This window comes from Hypomesus nipponensis, chromosome 16 (genome assembly GCF_054491055.1).
Source record: "Hypomesus nipponensis isolate SF chromosome 16, ASM5449105v1, whole genome shotgun sequence".
NCBI classification, from domain to species: Eukaryota; Metazoa; Chordata; class Actinopteri; order Osmeriformes; family Osmeridae; genus Hypomesus; species Hypomesus nipponensis.
In genome coordinates, this window is record NC_140376.1 from 11011150 (window position 1) to 11034677 (window position 23528).

General features: G+C 40.7%; 1 protein-coding gene and 1 long non-coding RNA gene across 7 annotated transcripts in view; both read right to left on the reverse strand.

The window, feature by feature from the left end:
- The window catches only part of negr1 (neuronal growth regulator 1), a 243195-nt gene that overhangs the window by 117286 nt on the left and 102381 nt on the right, over positions 1 to 23528 (reverse strand). The window lies entirely within an intron of this gene.
- Positions 15141 to 17340, reverse strand: LOC146254867 (uncharacterized). The gene is made up of 2 exons (XR_014731513.1): positions 15487 to 17340; positions 15141 to 15371 (listed from the first exon to the last, which is right to left on the reverse strand). It is a non-coding gene; the product is annotated as an uncharacterized LOC146254867 (long non-coding RNA).

Consider the following 23528-nt stretch of genomic DNA (forward strand, 5'->3'; position numbering starts at 1 on the left):
TCGTCTTTATAATCCACACTTTTCTTGTCATACAGTGCTCTGTGCTGCGAGACCAAGTGTATCAACTTGTCAGACGCTATTCTGGATTTTGTCGTTCGCTTGTACGGTGGCTCTGAATTGCCCAAAAATCTATCAAAATGCTGGCTACGGATGCGAAAAACGCAGAAAATCGAACCCGATCCGAACTTTTTTTTGACGGACTAAAGTTTCGGAGGCAGTGTGCAAGCACGATTGACATAAAGTGAGGTCGTTTTTTTTTTTTACGTGCGAACATTTCGGATACAAATTTCGGACTCAGTGTGCAAGGGCCTTGAATCTTGTTGTTTTTTCTTTCTGTGACGAATTTGTCACTAGAATTTGCATTGGACTCTGTGGGGCAATAGTTGGACTTTGTCTCGCTTTCGTGGGGATCTGATCAAATGTGTAACTGTCTACGACCAGCACAAAATCAGCTATCTATTGATCCAAAAACAAACCATGAAGAGCGAAAATTGTGGCAATGCTGGGAAACTAGAAATATGTTTTCAACGACATCCGAAGCTCCCCTCCACTCTAAGCGTTTCAGTCTGCACTCGAGGCTTTCACGTACACACACATGTAAATCTCAAAAACGGTTTGAAAAAGTCATGAAACATAATCAGTGAAATTGAAAAAAGTTGAACAGATATCAAAAAGCTGAATTATTCACAAATAGTTTAGGGTTTTGTCAACATTTAAAGTTTAAATGGTGTCAGTAGCTGAAGTATTGAGGAAGAACAAGGATCTGAAAGTTGAAGAAGTTTGAGAGGATTTGAAAAAAACTCAATAGGAAAACCATGTAAAAAATATTATGAATATTGATTTATATTAATTTAAGCATAAGAGGTACAAAGCTGAAAGGATATAGCAGTCATAGCCTGAAACTGCTGAATTTTTTGATAGCTGAACGGTTTTAATAGCTGAATGAAGCAGCATTCCAACAATAAATATATATGTGAGAGAACAAAGGGTGCCCTTGGCGAAGGCAAAGCGCACCCAACTAGAGAGGGTACAATTTTTGGGGATATTGTAGGGTGTGCTTACTTGCATCGGTTGCAGATGGGTCCGTTTATTAACTGTAATTTTTACAACAGATATTTCTGTATATTTTACATAAAAATGACTACTTATTATTTATGAAGATTGCATATATGTAAAAGCATAGCCTACATTTGTTGCTGCTCATGTACAATTCAAAATACAAAAAGTGAAGTGTAGCATGTCCCTGTACTGTAAGTCACTCTGGATATGGGCGTCTGCTAAATGTAAATGTAGAATTAACCTTACCTATATGACTTACCTAAATGTCCCTTCTCCAGTAGTGATATTTTCAAGCATTTAGCCCACTCATATTGCATTTAGGGCTGTGAAAAATAACGCGTTAAGATTAAATTACAGGATTCATTCGTTATTTTTGTTTAACGCATTTAACGTAATATTACCACAATTCCACCCAATCTGTAACTTCTGGATGAGAAGTTTGTGTTTCAAAAAAACTAAGATGGAACATCCAATAAAACCAAAGTGATGCACACTCTGCGGAAGGGCTCCAGATTGCGACCAAATGGTTGCATTTTGCGACCAGTTTTTGAGTCAGTGCGAGCATTTTTTACAAGCACTCGCGCATGTGCGACCTACAAATGTTGAATTAATTGGGTGTGCACAATGTCAGCACACGTTAGCAACAACGCAGATACGTCGTTCTAGTAAGACAACGATATCAGCTTTCCTTCTGCATTAGTAACGTAGCTTAAAGTCTAGGAAAGTTTAGGCTATTTTTCGCTAGGTACCTATAAACCTAGCTAAAAGTCTTGGAAACTTTAGGATATTTTTCGCAAGGTTCCAACGAACATGTCTTAATCTGCCAGACAAGTGGGTGCCCCTTCGTTCTTTTGGTGAGCAGTTTCACGAGCCTTTCTTACCTGGCATCATAGAGCCTAGCAGCTAAATACTTATTTAGCACTAGCGTTGCTACTGTATCCCTGCCTGTGTTTGAGCTGTTGCGCTGTTATACTCGGCAAGTATCGTGTTGTGGTGTCGGAGGACTGATAGAAAAGTGCATCATACATTTAAGTCATTAAGCTAAGACTTGCATGTACAGTACGTAATGTACATTACATTAAATAATGTATTTCAACTCGAGCTTAGGTTATATGGTGCGTTGCAGGGGCGATTCTAGGATCAGACCTATAGGGGTGCTCAGCCCCCAATGAGAATGTGACATGAATACAGTGCCTTGCAAAAGTGCTAAACGTAAACCCCCCTTGCTAATATAAATCCCTAATTTCACTGGATAACAATTAATACATTTATGTATTATTATGCACCGGTAATATGTGATTAATCATGATTAATCCACAGAAACCTGTGATTAATTTGATTAAAAATGTTAATCATTTCACAGCCCTAATTGCATTCATTCACTAAGAACCACCTTTGAAACAATCTGAACCCCCTTGAAACAAGCTATTCTAAGTAACAATGTTGTCACCAGCAGTATTATTAGCTAGATGGAATCGCGATTGAAACAGTACAGTACCATCTGCTAACTGAAAATATGCCCCCAAAAAACTGTAAATAAGCTTGACATTTATTTAGGGGGAAATGGCTAATTCAAAAGAAGTTTGCTGGAAGCGATCATTGTTAGTAACAATGCCAAATATGACCATTTGATCTTAGACTAGAGCCCTGCACGGTGGAGAAGCTGACCTTGGTAAATTGTGCTACGAGCAAGCTAGCCTAGCTGCTGTTGCTAGCCAAACTTAAGGGGATTGTTTGAATGCGCCAGAAATGAAAAACGTTTCTTTTGACATCAAGTTTAGACTGTGGCATTGAAGACAGCGACACTCCACACAAGCTTGAGTTTAAATACATTGTTTAATGTGAAATTACTTACTGTACATACAAGTCTTGAATTACTTAAATGTATGATGCTGCTAGGGTTGCCAACCGTCCCGAATTGTCCGGGACATCCCGAATAAAGGGTGATTTTGATTTGTCCTGTCAGGGACTGCTCCAGTCCCGTATTCTAATCACAGCCTCCGGCCAATAATAGGCGTGTTATGTAAACGTGCCAAAACTCACGCAAAGGTTGCTATGGAACACGGTTGTTGCATGTCGGTGACAATGGTTGCTTTAGGCCAAAAGCTTTTCAGTGTCTGTGGCATATGGTTAGAGTCTAATGCTTTTCAAGAAAACAACATGAAATTTGAGAGAAACTTGTAATAATTGTCTTGACTATTACTATGAACAATACATCCAAGCAAGTACAGTAGTGGTTTGCCAACATTACACTGAAATGAGTAGGTTTATGGTATGGCTTATGAAACCTTGCGATTTCCTTTATTGTTGGTCAGCTGTTGGCGCAGGCGCATAGAATGTGTCCCTCATTAGTTATTGAGGAAGTTGGCAACCCTAGATGCTGCCAGTACAGTGCGCAACAGTCTCACTACATCTATGCACGTCGTATTTATGCGTTTTTGCTAATGTGTGCTGACGTTGTGACGTTAGGCTTGCACTGATTCTCTTTGGCAATAAAAGGCACTTTTTGCTACAAAAACGTAATTTAAACTTAAACTGTGCAACGGAACGTAAATAAAAAATACAAGCAACTCAATCGCTACCAACACAAAACTTTTGACACCGACGTTGTCTATGTAGTCCAAATATTGAGGGATCCTTAGGAGTGGGAAAATAAGTACAAAATATAGCTGCAAGCAGCGATGCGGGTTTCTCTGCATAATGGCAAAATATTATAAACATGTACACTTCAGAAGATCGAGACTTGGACAACAAGAGAGCAAAACGACTTCATGTCTGGCCAAAAACAATTCCAGACTCTCAGTCAATGCACAACTAACAATAGTCATGTGGGCATCTGGGCTAGGGCAGAGCTCATATTCAACTCCTTGCGAGAATGGCCTGTGACAGGACAGCAGCCGACGCTCTGGTCACATTAAACTACATAACATGCACAATCAGGGTGACCAACAAGATTATATTAACTAACCAACAATAACATTACAAACATTTAACTGAACGAACACAACAACTGAAATCCCTGGCACGGCTTTTGTAAACAAACTATTTTCAACAAGTCTTTGTGTTTTTTGACATGTCGCACTGCATGCTGGGTACCCAAGGTTGCTGATGCTGATAATCTAGCTGTGCTCTGACAGCGTGATATGAGTATTAGTTTTTGGTCATCTTTGGGACAAAGGTTAAGAAACAGTTGACATTTCAAGGTGCAATTGCATGAAATTGTGCGTGGTATTTCAGAATGATGTCTGCCAGTTTAACTAAACAAGTAATCAAAATTATGACGGGCCAAAAAACTGTGCCCAGATTCGAACTTGTGACCATATGTTTTGCAGTACAGCGTTTCAACCCATTGAGCTACCCACAAGGCTGAGAAAACTTGGTCAGTTTCTGTAAAAAAAAAAGAAGCTGTATATCCTGTAGCATGGCTTGTTCGATTCGGCCAAAGCTTAAACCTTAAAGTCACCTTAAAGTCTATTAGGTTTGAAAACCCATCATTCAAAATGACATTTGATTTAGTGACACAAACATATTGAGGCAATGTGGACATTTATATAAATACATATAATCCCTTTCAGCCATTTTGTATTTTATTCAATTGCTATAGGTAGCGTTTTTAAATATGTCAATGATACATATCTGTACAAAATCTCAAATTAATTAGACTTTTGGTTCAAGAGAAGAGGTATTTTGAAGGTTTTCCCAAATTATCACTGTACAGGAAAATAGATCAGGCGGACCTTATGGGTCCTTGAGGCTTTTTTGTTCGCCATGAGAAATAAGGCATGCACACCAAGTTTCAGAAGAGTTGGAGCAATGGGGTGGAAATGCTATCACTTTGAAAATCGGACTTTTGGGCGTTTCCTGTGGCATACATGTATATGTATATGTGTATGTATATATATCTTGTTGGTATTGCATTTCCTGAAACATTGATCAATGTTTCAGAATTTGTATAACTTTTTACCATTGCATACAAAATCGGAAATGCAATACCAAAGAGATCAGCTTTTGTTAGTGTTTCTTTGCCTTTACTATCAATGTTTAAGGATTTGGAGACCTTTTTACCATGGCATACAAAATTGAAATGCAATACCATCAAGATCCACAAGGCCTTTGCTAGAGACTTACAGTGCGTGTCCACTGCAGCGATGCGATGCAAGCGACATGTTTTCCATTAATTTTCTATGGAGCCAGGCGAATCGCTTGCGTGATGCATTGTGGGTAGCGACGCGACGCAACAGAGTTGAGATTTCTCAACTTTATGCAAATGAGGAGCGATTTTCGCTAGCGATGGACAATCGGAGTGTTTTCTTGTTTCTCGTAACGTAGCAACCATGGTAAACATTTCTAACTTTCTTGGTTTCAAGGTGGAGGAGAAACTAATCGTTTGTGTGGCTGCTTAACCAGTTCTGTACGATACATAGCTGAATTTGTACAGAGATGTTAATAATAAAAAAACGATGCATGGCGCAAGGTTGCCAAAGTTGTTGGTGCTTGTACTTTCTAATTCAGTCTAGTGACATTACGTAACTTCGTTCTGTAGTAACTAGCTAGCTAGCCCGACTGGAACTCACTATCGTATCGACAGATTAGCAGAGACTGAGGAATACAGTAAAACGTTTTTTACACATGTCAACGTGTATGTCTATTAAGAGTTTTGTATTTTGTATACAACTTGTATTTTGATTGATGTTGCAAATACGTAAACCCAAGTCTGCACACTTGGCCATGACAACTACAACAGTGATTTTAGAGAACTACATTCTACATTCATCCGTTTGAAACGCCCCCGAGTGTGGTGAACTGTGGAAAGGCGAGCGATGGCAAGCGATTCACGTCGCTACAGTGGACACGCACTGTAAGGAATGAGTGGGGGCCCGCGCGTGTGTCAAGGGAAGGCTGAGTGTGTGGGAATTTGGAGCACGCGCGGGCAGGAGAAGGGGAGAGAGGATTTAGCAAAAAAGCTCTAGAAATTAGCCAAGCATGTATATTTAAAATATTCACTAAAAATCTACTTTTCATCATACATTCAACTTTTTTTCAGATTTGAATACTAAACATTGTCAAGACTCCATATGAACTAGTGATAGTATCAGAGTATCCGTTTTAGACTGGTGGATGTGTAAAGCATTATTTTAGCATTAGCAATAAATTTGATTTGCTTTATATTAGTCATTTTTTAAGATATTAAGTATATTTTTCATATGTTAACATGATGTAGTGTCTTCCACCGATATGCCTACTTTGGTTTTGATATCTCAAAGATTTGCTGAGATTTGATCCAATTTCCTGTTTGGCGGCTTTTCTGCAGAATTTGATTGGCTGTTCCGGACAAATGGTTTTGAAAATCAAATATCCTTCGATAAATTTTGTGAGGCTTGGTCAGAAGATCATATATGGTAATTTTGAAGAAGATTTGACAAAATTTGTAGGAGGAGTAGGCTTTCAAAGGTTTTTGATAAAACCGGAAATAGCGGAAAATCTGTACAACCGGAAATTGACGCCATGGTGTGCATTGCACTCGTCTTGATCCAGGGAATCCATTGGTACTTAATATTTGAAAATCAGTCAAACGGTTCAAAAGTTGCGTGTGTAAACGCAAGTCCAACTTTGACCCATTGGTGGCGCTAGAGTGCCCAAGTAGGGGACATGAAACTTTGTGAATTGGACCAGGGGACTGTCCCCAATGCCAAATTTTACAACTTTCGATCAAGTGCTTCTAGGGCCTGCCAGAAAAACTAAAAATTACAATAGGTGCCTCACAGCTTCGCTGCTTGGCCCCTAATAATACCAACAATAATAATAAAAACATGTGAGAGAACAAAGGTTGTGCTCGCCAAAGGCGTGAGGGTACAATTTCTGGGGAAATTGTAGGGTGTGCTTGTTTGCTTATTATGAAACAAGCCGAACCCCCTTTAAAACAAGCTATTCTAACAACGTTGTCACCAGCAGTATTTTTCAAATGGAATCGCGATTCAAACAGTATCATCTGCTAACTGAAAATGTGCCCAAAACGCGTAAATAAGCTTGATATTTAAGGGAAAATGGCTAATTCAAAAGAAGTTTGCGGAAAGCGATCTTTGTTATTAAAAAAAGCCAAAAGCGACCATTTGGTCTCAGTCTAGAGTCCTGCGTGGAGAAGCTGAATTGTGCAAGCTACCCAGCAGGCACCTTGATATCAAATATTAGTCAAGACTTGATCGAGATAATGTATAACATTTAAAATTCAGTTTGTATGGCAATTTATTCCAGTAGTAGGTGGGTGAAAATAAGAAACTAATCCCACACAGAAATTGGTTTAATGTATATGTAGGCCAAAATGTTTGACGTCCGATTGACATAAATTCAACTTGTTATTTTAGACATGGAAATTGATGTAATACAGACATCACATTGACATCAATGATTAGTATGTTTACTTAGGATAATATAATATTATTATATTTATACATGTATATTAATCGTCAGCTTGATTAAGTTTAAATTGCATTTTTTCCTAACTGAGGCCTCAAAACGCATCCTTTTGGCACACCTCCTTTTGAACCGTATTCATTAATTCACGCCCAGTGATGCGCTTTTAGCTAATATTGTGCTTTTAGCTTATTGTGGGTATCTGGCAGTTTTCAGAAATAAATCAGTGCTTGTATGTACCACAATTGTTCCCAAATGTGAAGTTTCGACTGGAAACTGTTAATTAGTGTTAAATGTAATGTTTCACAGTGAAAAAACATTGACATTTGATGTCTGAAGTGAAAACTAGAGATTTTTTTTACTACTACTGATTTCCTTTTTGCAGTTCAACAGATACAATGCCCATTTAATGAGGATTTCTCTGCTGTTTATAACCACACCTGTAGATGACGCTGTGTTAGTAGCCTCTGGTTATGACAAGGTCAAGTGTGAGCCACGAGAATCCACGGACCCATAGGAACGACCCAACGGAAAATATTTTCACATCATCGTGAACTTGATTTTGTCCAGGGGCCCGTTCGTCGTAGGGGTTGAAGCAAAGTTAATCAATTGTCCCTTTAGCCCGTTAACATTAGCGAGCTAACTGAGAACCGCAAATATCGGTTTGTCGACGGCTGATCCGCATCCAAATCATGTGGTTACTTTCAATCAGGCTAAACTCATCAGGACAGGTGCACGAGCACGTCCTACTTCAAAAGGCATGAAAGATCGATCACCAAAACCGTGATTTTCTAACGGTATGATTGCGGAAAAGACGAGTGATATTCTCGACATCGGAGCAAACTATTGTAATGAGTCTCTACGAAGACAATAAGCATATTATCAAGTCAAACACCGCCACGAGAGCAAGACAGGCAGCTTGGCAAAAAATTGCTGATAAGCCAAAAGCGTATTTTGGTCAAATGTAGGCTATAGGCTCATCTTAAGTGCCTTATTACCCCAATCAATCAGATCACATCTCTTTAAATGTGCCTGGTGGAAGTAGCCTGGCTCTGCCCTCCTACGTACTTCCGCTCAATTTGTATTTTGCCTCTGTACAAATGAAATGTACGAGGATCTGGTTAGGACCAGGCTATGGTGGCAGTAGGCTTAATGGAAATTATTATCATCGAATGAGATCTTGCTAGCAAAAATAATGATATCAACTCTTTCAGAATAAGTAGCCTTGTATAAAAACAAGGCCAAGGAGTATCTAATTGATATGAATTCATAGACACTTGAGGATATATGTAGGCCTACTGAAAGCGCTTATATCATGTACTAGTTACATGTAGCCTATAGCCTATGCATGTAGGTCTATGTGTAAATCAATCTTTGATTTCATTGACTGGGACATAGCCAGGGAATATGATGAATTGATTCATCAGCTGGTTAAGCACCAATAGCCTACACTTTTCTTACAGCAACGCATGCTGCGACTTTGCCAATATTTTCTGTAGGCTATACAAATGTACCTGACACAAAAAAACTCAAGGCTATGCAAAGTCTGAAGCACAATAAAAGTTTCAAGTAGCTTTATTGTCAATTTCTTCACGTCAAGACATATAAAGGAATTGATATGTTTCCCACTCTCCCACAGTGAAACATAAAAAGCACAGGCACAAGAGACAAGACATTTCTTAAAACATAGCCTTATATATGTACATAGGCTACAGCAGCATAAGCTCATAAAGCATAAAGCTTGCTGCGGCGTGTGATATTTGCAATGCTATGGCCCGAGAAGGTCTTGCAAATAAATGAGTCCTTGTCGGCTGAATCGATATCGCTCAAACAAGAACTCATCCGTGAGAAATAAAGGATATTGGCGATCGCGAAGAACTCTATTGGTATGGAAAGCTAATCGAACAAGAATATATCTCCTTGGTCAACAGGGTCTCTCAAACAGGGAGCTGCCAATTATTTTCCGAGGGTGTGGCAAGCTTATGCAGCTACACTTACGTTAGCCTGCTCTGGAGTAGGTTAGTGCTAATTGATATGTTACTATGGTGATTTATCGAATGTTGCGTTTTTTTATCTTAGCCTGAAAATTAGCTCGCTAAACCGCTTAGCGAGCTACGACGAATACCCCCCAGCTCAAGCTCATCATCTTTTAATCAGGTGGTACATTTCATGAAATGTACAACATCAGTTAAACTTGGAAGAACGCGTGTTTGCGCAATTACTAATCTCCCGCCAGTGAAAGCTAATGTAGCCTGAATAATGCTATGCCAGTTGAAGCTGTGTAAAAGGAGTAGCGTCACAAATGTCCGTTTGTCACAGTAATGTCAATGTAATTCGGACATTACATTACGGACATTACAGTGCAATTGCATATTTTCCCATAGACAAAAACTACTCTATAAACACTTTAGTAGGTTAGCCAGTAACATTAGCATGGTAGTATTTCTACGAGTATAATGCTAGGTCACTTAGCCTGGCAGCTAAGCTAGCTAGCTAGCCTACCGTTTTGGAAAAATAACTTGTACTGTGGGGACTTTTGGAAATATTTGAAACTCAGTCTAGATTGGGTGAAGCATTGGATTTAAATGTTTAAGGGGTAAATGTTAATTTTACGTTTGTTTGAACTAATTACTTATAAATAGGCAGCTCCCATGATTTTACTGTACTTTACACAAACGCGCAAAATGCATTGTAGCACTGAAAATAATTAAAAATGGCGGAGAGAATCTTATGAACATGGAATATCTCCGCCATTTTAGATAATTTTCAGTTTCAAGCAATGCTGTCTTAACGGGCCAGTCGCTATGTATCAGCTCGATCCTGTATTCAAAATGATGGCACTTGACAGACCGTTATACGTTTTTCATGAAGTAAATAAACATAATGTTTAACAAAATGAAAAGAATTAATTAAAATAATACAAATTATTAAAAATGATAAAAAAAATAATAATTGTCAGTTGCCTGAATATCTGCATACGTTGTTCTGGTTGTTGTACAGGTCTCGTGATGTGGGTCAGTACGGTGGCCGACATGTGCAAACGCTCTGCAAATTAAGAAAAATCATGCAAATAGACAAAACACAAGCAAATTAAGGAAACAAGCATTCAGCAAATGCGCTGCAAATACATAAATGCGTTGCAAAAACAAAAGCATGCAAACCAAAAACACTGCATCCAGTTTTCACAAAGGAAGTTTTCCAGGCCTCTTGGGGGAGCGCCAAGTGGAACAGCATGATTTTCTGCCCCAAGGAGCGAGAGAGAGAGAGCATATGAGAAGTTTGTTTTGGAAAGGGGACCAAAATCAAAGTTGCTCTTTTGAAAAACTGTAAAAGAGGAGGGCCACATGTAAAAATGAATACTAAACTTTTTATGTTGCCTCTTTACTTCAATGTTGGTCCAAACTTCTGATATGCTGTCTCGCTCTCTCTCTTGCTCTGTGGGGATGAAAATCAAGCTGTTCCATTTAGTGCTCCCCCTAGAGGCCTGGAAAACTTCCGTTGTGAAAACTGGATGCAGCGTTTTTGGTTTGTGTGCTTTCGTTTTTGCAACGCGTTTATGTACTGCAGCGTTTTTGGTTTGCGTGCTTTCGTTTTTGCAACGCATTTATGTACTTGCAGCGCATTTATGTATTTGGTTGTGTTGTGTGTATTTGCAGCGCGTTTGCTGAATGCTGCGCATGCGTTGTCAAATTAATAAAGATGTTTTCTTAATTTGCTTGTGTTTTCTCTATTTGCATGTGTTTTCTTAATTTGCAGCGCGTTTGTACATGTTGGCCACCGTAGGTCAGAGCAGTTTGGACAGAGCCAAAGGGAGAAGAGGAGGGAGTCATCCCGGAGGTTTGGGTGAACGATACCATGGTTTACTGGCCAACATGAAAACAACTGAAGGAATGCGACAACCAGGAAGCAGCTGGCAAAAGAAAATCTAAATAAACTAAAGTTTACATAAAGATTTTTAAAGCTAAATATGGGATTTCCTACTACTCAAATAAAGTTAGTTATTATAAGCCTGCTTGTTCCATTTACTTTAAAGAAGCGAGAAGAGTGTGAAGCATTCGACCAAACAACAACTGCACAGCTAATGAGGAAGAATGCATTCCTGTTAGGAGGGTGAAGAAGAAAAAATAACCAGGGTTTATCTTAGGTATACAATAACTGCACATTGTGACAGGCCCATAGTTTCTGGTGCTGGATAATAGTATATGTTGTGACACTATGCATTGTGGTAATACTGTTGTTTCTCCTTTTACACAGTTGAGGATGAAAGCAGCTCAGATGGTGCTGGAACCGGATGTGGTAATGTGCAGAAACGATGTGTGGAAGCACAGTCACAAGACACAGTAAGCAAACTGTTAAGCATCAAAACGTTTTTATATATTTTTTATCTGAAAGTGCTTAATGCAGCAAATCCATCATCTAATTGCTCCATTTTGTTGTTGTTCATTCGTACGGTCCATCCTTGCCAAAACCACCAAGGGTTCAACAAAAGAGACGTAGATCCAAGTCCCGGTATCCTACACATCCTTCAAACTACACCCAAAAGATCACACACTCGGCACAAGAGCTCCCGCTCTCCATTCCACAACACTCGGCGCCAGAGGTCCCCCTCTCCGGCCAGAGGCTACTTTTTCATGATCATGAACGTTTGTTAAGGCTAACTCCGACTGCATTAAATCAACGTTAAATGATCCGCCAGAGCAGGTGTTTCGATCACTCATTAAACCAGACACCAATTGGTCTTGTTTCATTATGTGTTCATTTTCTTTTCGTTCAAATCTTACTTTTAATCTTATAAATTAAAAATCAGATAACAATACTAATGCAGTGGAGGAGATAGCCTTGCCAAAAATGAATGAATGACATTTTTAAAATTCAAAACGGCTCTTTTCACTCAAAAGTGACAAGTTTGCAGGTATGACCTGGTGAAGATGAACAGCAGGCGTGAGCTCAAGAATCTGGAAGGGCAACTGGCTGATAAAGGAAAGATAAATCTCATGGTCAGTTTAATTATGCCGGGTCAATAGTAATACTGTTCCTATCATATTCAGTGTGAAGAATATGATGAAAAGGTAAATGAATGCATAATACAGTTTCTCTCAGTCACTTTGTTGCCTTTCCCATATCAGAATTTAAATTTCAAAACTTCACATCTAGTCACATCATAAAAGCTCTGTTGAATAGTCACTTTTAGGTATTAAGTCATTGCCTGAGTCATTATATTAAGTATTGAATAAGTTGTCATATGCAGTTTGTCTTTAATAATTTTTCAATTTCCATTACACGTTTCTAGAATGAATTGCTGTTTTGTAAATCAGAATAGTCTTCTTGTTTGACAATTAATTACAGGATCTGCAGACAAACTGCAGTACAAACTGAACTGTAAAATCAACTATTCATTCTAATGGCACTGATATGTTGATTAGCACAAGTACTTGCTTTTGAGACATACACTAAGCATTTTACAAAGCATTGTAGAGGTAACCCACTGTGTGGGGCAGTTTGTACTGATTGGATCGAGTAATGCACTTACTGTTGTGCAAACGTTAATGATAATTTCTCGACTCCACCTGCAGGTGGATCACAGACTTCCTGTCTGACAGGAAGCAGTGCGTTAAGCTGGGAACACAAGTCTCTGACTCCCGGTCCATCAGCACCAGATCTCCTCAGGGCTGTGTCCTTTCCCCTCTGCTCTTCTCCCTGTACACTAACAGCTGCACCTCGAGTCATCCGTCTGTCAAACTCTTGAAGTTTGTGGACGACACCATCCTCATTGGGCTCATCTCTGACGGGGACGAGTCTGACTACAGGTGGGAAGCTGACAACCTGGTGTAGCCAGAACAACTTAGAGCTCAATGGGCCTCATTCACCAAATGTTCTTACAAACAAATTTGTTCTCAAACCCCACTTACGCAGTTTTCACGAAGATTCTGGCATTCACCAATGTTTTCTTATTTGGAATTTGTTCTTAGGTAAGAACAGAATTTATGCACACCCAAGAGTACTCTTACGCACAATTGAGAGCTGACATGTTTGCGCAAAATAAGTAGTTATACCGTTTTTGTCCGTTCTAAATTAAAATTGAATATTTCTCTCCTTTATAATCGTGCAACTAATCATTTTAATTATTTTACACATAATTATATTTTGTTTGTTTCAATAAATACACACTACACTTCTGCTCATTTGTAATGCAATTTGAATTGCCATGGTGTATGAATTGTGCTACGCCTATTTAAATTAACTAGCCTTGCTTTGCTTTCAATTCACATCAAGTATGTTAACAAGGAACCTTGCCATCCAATAATAAGTGACACGGTATTTATAGGCCCAAAGTAGGCCTATTCCGCACACTAGGACTACACCACACAATGGCGTATTTACTGCTGATGGAAAATGTTGCAGATCGTGCCCTCAGGAGGGAACGCATCTTCCGTGACCATAGAGATTTATTTGCAGAGTGACGAGTACCTGTTGGGACGCTTTAGGCTACCAAGAGCAGTCCTCATGGAAATTTGTAACAGTTTGGAGCCAGCACTGCGGAGCCATACCACACGCTCAACTCTGTACCACCACATGTGCAGGTACTCTCCATCTTGGGATTTTTCACAACTGGAACCTTTCAGAGGGAGCTAGGAGACCGGGTGGGAATATCACAGGCATCCATCAGCCGCACACTCCCGCGAGTCGTCGATGGAATTAATCAATTGGCAACACGATACATAAAATTCCCCTATACAGCAGAAGAACAGGTCCCAATTAAGAGAGGATTCCATCTCATTTCTGGCTTACCCAACACCAACGGTGCAATAGACCACACACACCTGCGCATTGAGGCACCATCTCCAGATCCGTTCCCATATCTTAACCGCAATCAATACTACTCCATAAATGTTCAACTAATCTGCGACTCCCAGAATCAACTTCTGAATGTGGTCGCCCGCTTCCCAGGAGGTGCACATGATTCCTACATTGTGCAAAACTGTTTTGTGGGTATGCGGCTCAAACAAGGAGCTGCTGGAGACGCATGGCTCATTGGTAAGCATCTCAGAATAATGGATTAAATCAACAATTGCTTTCTATTCCTATAATGACTTGTTTTATTAGGAGATCGAGGATATGCCCTGGCCCCCTGGTTAATGACCCCACTCACCAACCCTCAGACTTACCAGGAGGTGTCATACAATCGGAAGCATGCTCGTACTCGCTCCACCATCGAGCACACCGTTGGCATTTTAAAAGGACGCTGGATGTTTTACAAACCGGAGAAGGTGTGTGTGTATATAGACCAGTTGAGAAATTGCTTTAAATATGGCAAGAATAGCCTATCTGGCCAAGTTCTAGCATACGCTTTTTGTATTTGAAATGACGCCATATTCATTGTTTTAGGTGTGTAAGATAATCATGGCCTGCTGTGTTTTGCACAACATTGCCATGAAACGTGGTGTAGCACTTCCCCCTCAGCCACCACAAGAGCATGAGCGTCCTGACCAACTCCTGGGACCAGACAACAGAGTTGCTGTCTAAGTTCGAGAGCAATTAATTGCTCGTTTGTAATTCTGTTTGTGCTTCTGTTCCAAGTTTAGTCCTCTAGGTCCCATTGGAGCATGAGGTGCTGATGAGTGATTTTTTGTTCGCTATAATTTCAAGAAATAAATTGAGTCACTCACAGGTTAAAGTGCAGGCATTTTATTTTTTGAAGTGTTCTTTTATTTCTATAAGTGTCTGGGAGGTGGTGGTTAGTGTTGAGGCTATCTGTGCAAGTGCTTGGGCAATTTTCTCTTGGTTGTCCAGGACCTTATCAGTGATCACATGTGGGGAAGTTGAACTGGAACTGGGGGCGCTGGTGGATGCTTCAGGTTCAGCTTTAGAGGGTGGTTGCTGTTGCCTTGGCAGGACTTCATCTACATAAACGAAATAAGTGACTGTTTGAAGATGTTGAGGAGAACACACAAATACACACTAGTGTCTTGAATGAATCTTCCAACTTGTATCAATTCTGGAAAAACAACCACTTACCTTCCAATTCTGGGATAGGAGATGGTCTAGGAGATGAAACAGCCAACACGGGGCCGATGTCTGTATCCAAATCCTCGGCCGATGGCACACCCGTGAGGGCTGTCTGTCCAATTAAAGCCCCTATGTGCTGGTCCAGCTCAGATAACTGTGGCCCAGCGTCCCCCCCTCCAGTGGCCAGCATCTGTTTCCTATGTTTTGAGATATTTTTTGGGGTCTCTGATTTCAGATCAAACCACTTCTTTTTTACTTCCTCGGTTCTGCGCCCTTCTCCGGATACAGCATTCACTGCATGGGTAATTGCATTCCATGCATCGGTTTTATTGTAGCCACTGCTGACGCTACTAAATAAGATGTTGCGTTTTGCGCTTACTTCTTGCAGTAATATCTCCACTTTAGAATTACTGAAAATTTTCTTTCTTTTGGCGTCGAGGTCTCTACCGTCTTTCCCACGTCTTTTTGACATTTTTCTGAGTGTGCACAGGGCCCTGCCATCTGCCCTTTTATGGGAATTACGGGGCGTTAATTTATGCTAAATAGGAGCAACTGGGCACAAGCTTTCAATTGACAAAATATTGGGATTCACTATTGTAAGAACACACCTGCGAACAATTCCGCTGTTTAGGAACACGTCATGAATCACACGTAGACTTTTCTTAAGAATTTTCTTAAGAACAAATTTAGGAAATAACTTAGGAAGATATTGGTGAATGAGGCCCAATGCTCTTAAATTAGTGGAGATGGTTGTGGACTTCGGGAAGAACACAGCCCCACTCACCCCCATCACCCTGAGTGACTCCCCAATCAGCACTGTGGAGTCCTTCCGCTTCCTGGGCACCATCCTCTCCCAGGACCTCAAGTGGGAACTGAACATCAGCTCCCTCACCAAAAAAGCACAACAGAGGATGTACTTCCTACGGCAGGTGAAGAAATTCAACCTGCCAAAGACAATGATGGTGCACTTCTACACAGCCATCATTGAGTCCGTCCTCACTTCTTCTATCACCATCTGGTACGCTGCTGGTTAGATTGCTGGTTATAGTTCCTATATGTTTCATGTATGCACCTTCCTGCCAAAGTAAATTCCTTGTTTGTGCAAACATTCATGGCAAATAAAATACCTTCTGATTCTTCTGATTCTGATTTGAGAAATGCACCAAAGTGACTGAGAAACTAAAACAGTCCTCTGCTTGAAGGCTCAGCCACTCTGGTCACTTATTTGTATTGTTCATTCAGCCAAACAATATTCTGTACTTTCCACCGTCCTAAAATTGTAATAAATGTTTCTCCATCTTCATTCAGGTGCTGTACAGGAGTCAAAACCAGCATTGTCAGAGGTGGATATAAAAAATCATATGAAGAACTATCTCCGGTCTGCTCCCGACAGATATGGGGCTGTGGGACGCCAAATGGGCCAGACAGCAGTCGATCATTGTTCAGGATCACAATAAGTATTTGACCAAATGCATCATACATTTGTAGTTTTAAATTTGAAGCTGATGAATAAAACATTTCTTAAATTTGATTACTTTTGAGTCATTTTTTGGTTGTCAAGAATAAGACATCATTGTGTTGATGTCAAGTTTTTGACATCAGTTTGATTTGCATAGTTGACCTATTGTTTGATGTCAACGTTTGATCTAAATTTAATGTATTTTCAACATCGGTGTTTGGATGTCAAATGGATATAAAGTTTTTGACATCAACTTGATTCGCATATTTGACCAGTTGTTTTACGCCAATGTTTGATGTAAATTTAATGTATTTTAAACTTCAATTGCTTACTGGGTTGTGCGACAAAAGGCACTTTTTAACACAAAAACTTTGTAACCTCCTAAACTGTGCAACGGAACGTAAATAAAAATACAAGCGACGCAATCGCAAACAACACAAAACTTTTGACACCGGCGTTGTCAATGTAACGCAAATATTGAGGGATCCTTAGGGTTGTGAAAATAATTAACAATATATATATATATATATATAACATTTGTACATTGGAATAGATGGGGAAACACTTTGTTACATTTGGCTCCCCTCCCCCCTCCTAGGAATAGCCTCCCTAGCACCCTGCTAGGCTATTGGCTAGCTTGACAATCATTTGCTATGCACCTAGTAGTGACCACTATTTATCCAACTTGTATCCTAGTTATCCTGCCCGACCATAATGTATGTAGGCTATAACTTGGCTTGAAATGTATATCTATCACAATAGCCATAGGTACCTGTCTGAGGGCAGCGATACTGATCCCAGCTGAACTGCTGCACTACTGCTAGCAGGGGGGACGTCCGTTTCGGGGTCGTCCGTTGGGGGGTCGTTCGTGGCGGACTTTGTGGGCTGGCGACTAGTTGATGGTCTAGTTAAAAAATAATCTAATTTCGGCAGCTTTGCCGCCTTCTCATCTTGTTCTTTTTTCTCTTGCCTTTTCCTGCTTCCACTCTTATGCTTAAAAGGCATTGCTACACGTTCAGTTGTGCTGTGCTCAATGAACTGCGTTGTCGTGACCTTCAAATTGGTGTAACTATAGCGTATTGTATCGTCACATGATAAAATAGAGACCAACATACATATTACCCAGCAATCATCATTGCTAATCGCAAAAAAAACAAAGAAAATAAGAACTAATTCATTTAATTGAATAGTTTTTTGATAGTTTTTATAGTACATGTAGGATAAGCATATGATTTTGGTATAAATTGCTACTTTCCCCCCCAAAATGGTAACCATAACTGAGATAAGTTTGCCTTTTTAGGTGTATAAATAGCATTTGGCACTACCGTTAGATTATTAACAGCGTGTATTTTAACAAAATAATATCCAGGGAGTACAGCGCTGTATTGAGGGAGGGCCCGTCGTGCGACGGTACTTGGACGGGGGGCCTATCGAGTGACACGTGTATGTTTTTGGGCCCGGCTACGGGCCCCAACACCCCACTGGCCCAGGTGCAGCCGTACCTCCTGCACCCCCTACAGTTACGCGCCTGCCATACTCGATTTGATAGGATTTGACCCGATTGTTTTGTTAAATTAAAACCACCGCACCCGTATTCGATACCACGCCATCTGCTTTGCAGGACGGCAATAATTCAGTTTAACCACAAGGACCATTGCATTGACATAGTGGAATTAGCTATAAGACTGTTGTGTATGCCATACACTGTCGAGTAAAAGTTTTGAGCGTTTCAAAAGCCCTCAAATGTTTCAATTGTCTTTGTGTTTTGGAAAGCCTTGATTTGCCCATCCCTACTGCAGAGTGGAAACAAAGCCACTCTTACAGATGTACTCGCAGCAAGATCAACTCTGAAGGTCTGGCAAAAGATTTTGCATGCCAATTAGTTTGCTAGCTTACACCTTTAGAGTGACTAACTTAACTACCCAAGCTAAAATCTACCACCATCACACAAATGTAAATAAACACAACCTCTGCAAAACACAATTAAAAAATGCTTTTTTCGACCTACATAAATCCCCCAACCGTATCCTTTTTGTCCTGCAGCAAGGCATGCTGGGAATAAAGAGCGTCTCCACTACAATGCGGTAGTGTTCTTTTAGGGTTGCACATACTAAGTACATAAGGTTAACGTGACATTGATTTTGTTGACAAAACAGTTGTCAATTGCCAAAAAAATTGAAATACAACAAATTTATGGCAGATCCTGGGACCGAACCTACGACCTTTAGACTTGTATACATGCATCTAATCCATTACACCGCTGGCTCCTGTGTTGTTTCAGGTTTTCTAAACACATGATGCGAGAAATCCAGTGAGCTGACTAGCAGCATCTTATCTACAGAGCACAATATTTCTGGCTCTTCTTGAGTAGAAATCCGAGCAGAATGAAACATTACCATTATGATTATACTGCTAGACAGCTACTGTTGTGTACCTGGGGGGTGTTCCATCAACGTCGCTAACGCAAGTCGGGCTTACATGAAAAAGTCTCGCTTAGATTAACTTAGACTTGAGCCTAAAGCCGTTCCATTAACGTTTTGTTCCACTAACATTTCGTTCCACTAACAAGCAACGCTAATTCAAGCTAGACCTCCATAAGCTTAGATTGTGCGTGCACACGGAGAACCAAAACAGCCCAGGGGGGTGTTCCATCAACGTCGCTAACGCAAGTCGTGCTAACACGAATAAGTCTCACTTGGGTAAACGTCAACTTAAGGCCGAAATATGCTTCTGCGTCTCTGTTTAAGGATGGGCGGGCGCATGGATACGCACGGATACGGACGGATAGACAGCGTTTATAGTTCTCCGTAGGCTGTGGGTGCTGAAAACGATTCACCGCCAGAAGAGCAGGTTGCGCAACGTTTTTTTTAAAGACGTCGTCGAGTGTTTATTTACCTAGGTTACCGAGAAGTCGGAGCAAATTTACAATTAGCAAATTAATCAATAAAATATGCACATTTTCAGTAACTACACTGCCCATTTCTTGTCACATTTGAATTCAGATGCAATGTGCTGTTTAACTGAAATATAAATTGTAAAAACTTACAGCAATGGCAGTCAAAGGATTCTGTTCGTCCTGTTTATCACGGCAACCCTGCCCCTGACGCAAGCAGTTCTTAATACTGACCAATCACAGCCAAGGGGGTCTCGGTAGCTCTCCGTAGCTCTCCGAAATTACGACGGATAGTTCGAAAATTCAGGAGGTGCACGTCAAGCTCTCCGAAGCTCTCCAAGGGCTGGCGAAGAACCCGTAGAGGGCGCACGGAGATGAGGGTGTTCCCATGTCTACGTTTTTCGAAAAACGCAAAAGCATATATCGGCCTTTAGACTTGAGCCTCAAGCCGTTCAACTAATGTTCCATTCCTCTAACAGGCAACGTTAATTCAAGCAAGACCTCAATAAGCTTAGACTGTGCAGCCCAGATCAGGCGATCGTCGAAAAGGAGTTATGTCGCAAAAAGTAAAGCGTAAAGCAGCAGAGGGGTGTTGTTTCAGCAGCATAAATGGACTTTTTTAGTTTTTTGGGAGTTGTCCCCAAAAAGGGCAATGTTGACGCAATTAACATTGCAAGGGAGACAACTTGTCAAACCATTACGACCATTAAGGCCTACTGATAATTAGCGTAATTTGATGAGCTGTCTGAAACCGTTCTGACAGTAGGCTAGCCTATGGCCGATATTCTCAACAGGAGATTGAGAATAATAGCCCAAAAAAGAACGTGGCAGCAATTGAAAATTGAAGGACAAATTCAAAACACTGAGAAAGACCACGGTTAATTGCACTTGATGTGGGCTAATAATGTTTTTGTCTTCACATCTTGAACAAAATCAATAAATTACTTCAAAGTAACTTTGCCACAAATTGTTTTAACTGAGGCTATATGTTGAGCTTTAAAATAACAGGGAAAGATAACTATGACTAAAATGGGGATTCACTGAAATAAGTAGGCTATTATTGCACAGATCCAGCAGACTTTCAGATCAGAAGGTGACCCAAACCGTAGCAAACTTTGCTTGGCAGAACAGTCGTTTAAAATGGCTCAGCATGACAAAGAATATATAATTATTATATTACGCGACAGCTGCCCCATATTTCCAAAGAATATAGTCTGCCTCCACAGGTCCAGATGGGGCTTGGACAGTGGCAGACTGTGGTTTTTGAAGGGCAGGGGCGGAAAAATGTAAAGGGTTGGCACTGCACAACATGGGCTCTTACCAGCGTAACAATGGGAATGGGGCGACACCCCAAGTGTCGTCACAGCCTCACTTTGGGAAAGCATACCCTAGTGGGCACATTGCAGGGAGACTGTTGGGTACAGCATATAATCGTCTTCTTTGGAAAGGGCATAAAGGGCACTTCATGACAGCACCCTTTTCCATTGGAAGTAAGGGCACCTTATAGGGTACTGCATCACATTTTCTGTACTATAAATTAACTCATTAAGACATGTTTTTAAATGTATAGAGGGCACACTATCCTGCATTGCGTTAGGGGCACCCTGGGCACTCGTGCATATTTCACAATGTGAATGGCAGACTTTAGGGCATTTTAGAAAACTTTTTCAGCCCCGGGGGCACCAGGCAGTCACCCCTTGAGTCTTTCGGTGGGCCTGGTTACACCCATGGGGACAGTATATTGCACCTATAACATTGGGGAAGCCAGAAAGAGAGGATTAAGTAATATAGAGGCTTGTCAACATATAGGCTATACTTTAAACAATGAAAATACTTTATGCAATTGAATAAAAAGTCTCCTTAATTCTTTGTGTTTCAAGATGACCTGGAAAACTTATACAAATATTCAGGTATTTCTTTGAAGCAAGGTATACCCTTCTTATTTCCTGGCACACAGTCCACCCATCCATCCATCCATCATCTGCCGCTTGTCCGGGGATCGGGTCGCGGGGGCAGCGGCCTAAGCAGGGAGGCCCAGACTTCCCTCTCCCCGGCCACTTCCACCAGCTCTTCCTGGGGGACCCCGAGGCGTTCCCAGGCCAGCCGAGAGACATAGTCCCTCCAGCGTGTCCTGGGTCTTCCCCGGGGCCTCTTCCCAGTGGGACGTGCCCGGAACACCTCACCAGGGAGGCGTCCAGGAGGCATCCTAATCAGAGGCACACAGTTGCCTTTGCAAAACCTTTCTGAGTCACCAACCCTGTACAAGAATGTCCCACATGCAAAGGAACAGAGAGAGGCAGACAGACCGAACAGTGGGCAAGACTTGGCTGCAGTGAATCTTTAAGCACACAGCGTCAACTGTTACTTGCACTGGCCAGCTTGCCTACCGAAGTTGAGTTAGCCAATGTGTATAGCGATGCTAGCTAACATTAGTTTGCTAGCTGTTCATTTCACTGGGTCTTGTAGCTGTTTGTTTAGCAAGTTGCAGTATTTCCAAGCCCTGATAGTGTAATATGTAATATTACATAAATAAATATATGTGCTAGGCTGGATAGAACTAGCACTATATGGGATTGACTGTTGCACAGTACTTGTAGCTTAAGTACGATCTATCGTGCCGTGGTGTACTGGCAGCATCATACATTTAAGCAATTCAAGACTTGCATGTGCAGTAAGTAATGTCACATTAAATAATGTATTTAAACTCAAGCTTGTGTGGTGTGTCGCTGTCTTCAATGCCACAGGCTAAACTAGTAGGTGTAGTATGTCAAAAGAAACCTTTTTCATTTCCGGCACATTCAGTGAAGTTTGGCTAGCAACATCAGCTAGGCTAGCTGGCTCGTAGCTTCTTCAAGCAACCTCTCCATGCAGGGCTCTAGACTGAGACCAAATGGTCTGCTTTTTTTTACTGAAAATGATCGCTTTCAGCAAATTTCTTTTGAATTAACCATTTCCCCCTGAATAAATATCAAGCTTATTTACGTGTTTGGGGATAGCAGATGATACTGTTTGAATCGCAATTCCATCTGAAAAATACTGCTGGTGACAACGTTGTTAGAATAGATAGTTTCAAAGGGGGTTTGGCTTGTTTCATAACAAACTGACCCATCTGCAACCGACGCACGCCCTACAATTTCCCCCAGAAATCGTATCCATCTCTAGTTCCTCTTTCAAGTAATAAGCCCCTGTGTTCAAATGTTGATCATGAAATTAGCTGCTTGGTCTGTAGAGATGTTGGGACGAACCTGCAATAGCGTACATAACAAAGTGTTTCATTCTGTAGAAATTGTGTAAATGTTTTATGTAGTTAGATGGTCTGAGGAGAATGAGTGCAGTCATTCGCCAAAGTTTTAGTACTTATCTGAGGCTAGTCTCCATAGATATCTATATTATGTCTATGGATATCTATGCCTAGTCTTCTCCACGTCTCGACGTCATCACCAAATTGTGCTAATATACTAATGCTAACACCAAAAACAACAAAAACTGGTCTTTAACACCATTGTGGAGATTTTTAAAATGATATACATATCTTGAGCGCTTCATATACCCATTTATCAACAGTGATGTTTAACCTGCAATATGGCATTTAAGTCACGCTCAGAAATGTGTCATTTGCATATTAAAATCACAAAAAAATCGAGCCCCACACCCTGTGACACTGTCACCTTTTTTACTCTGAGGAGTTTGCAGGTCTGA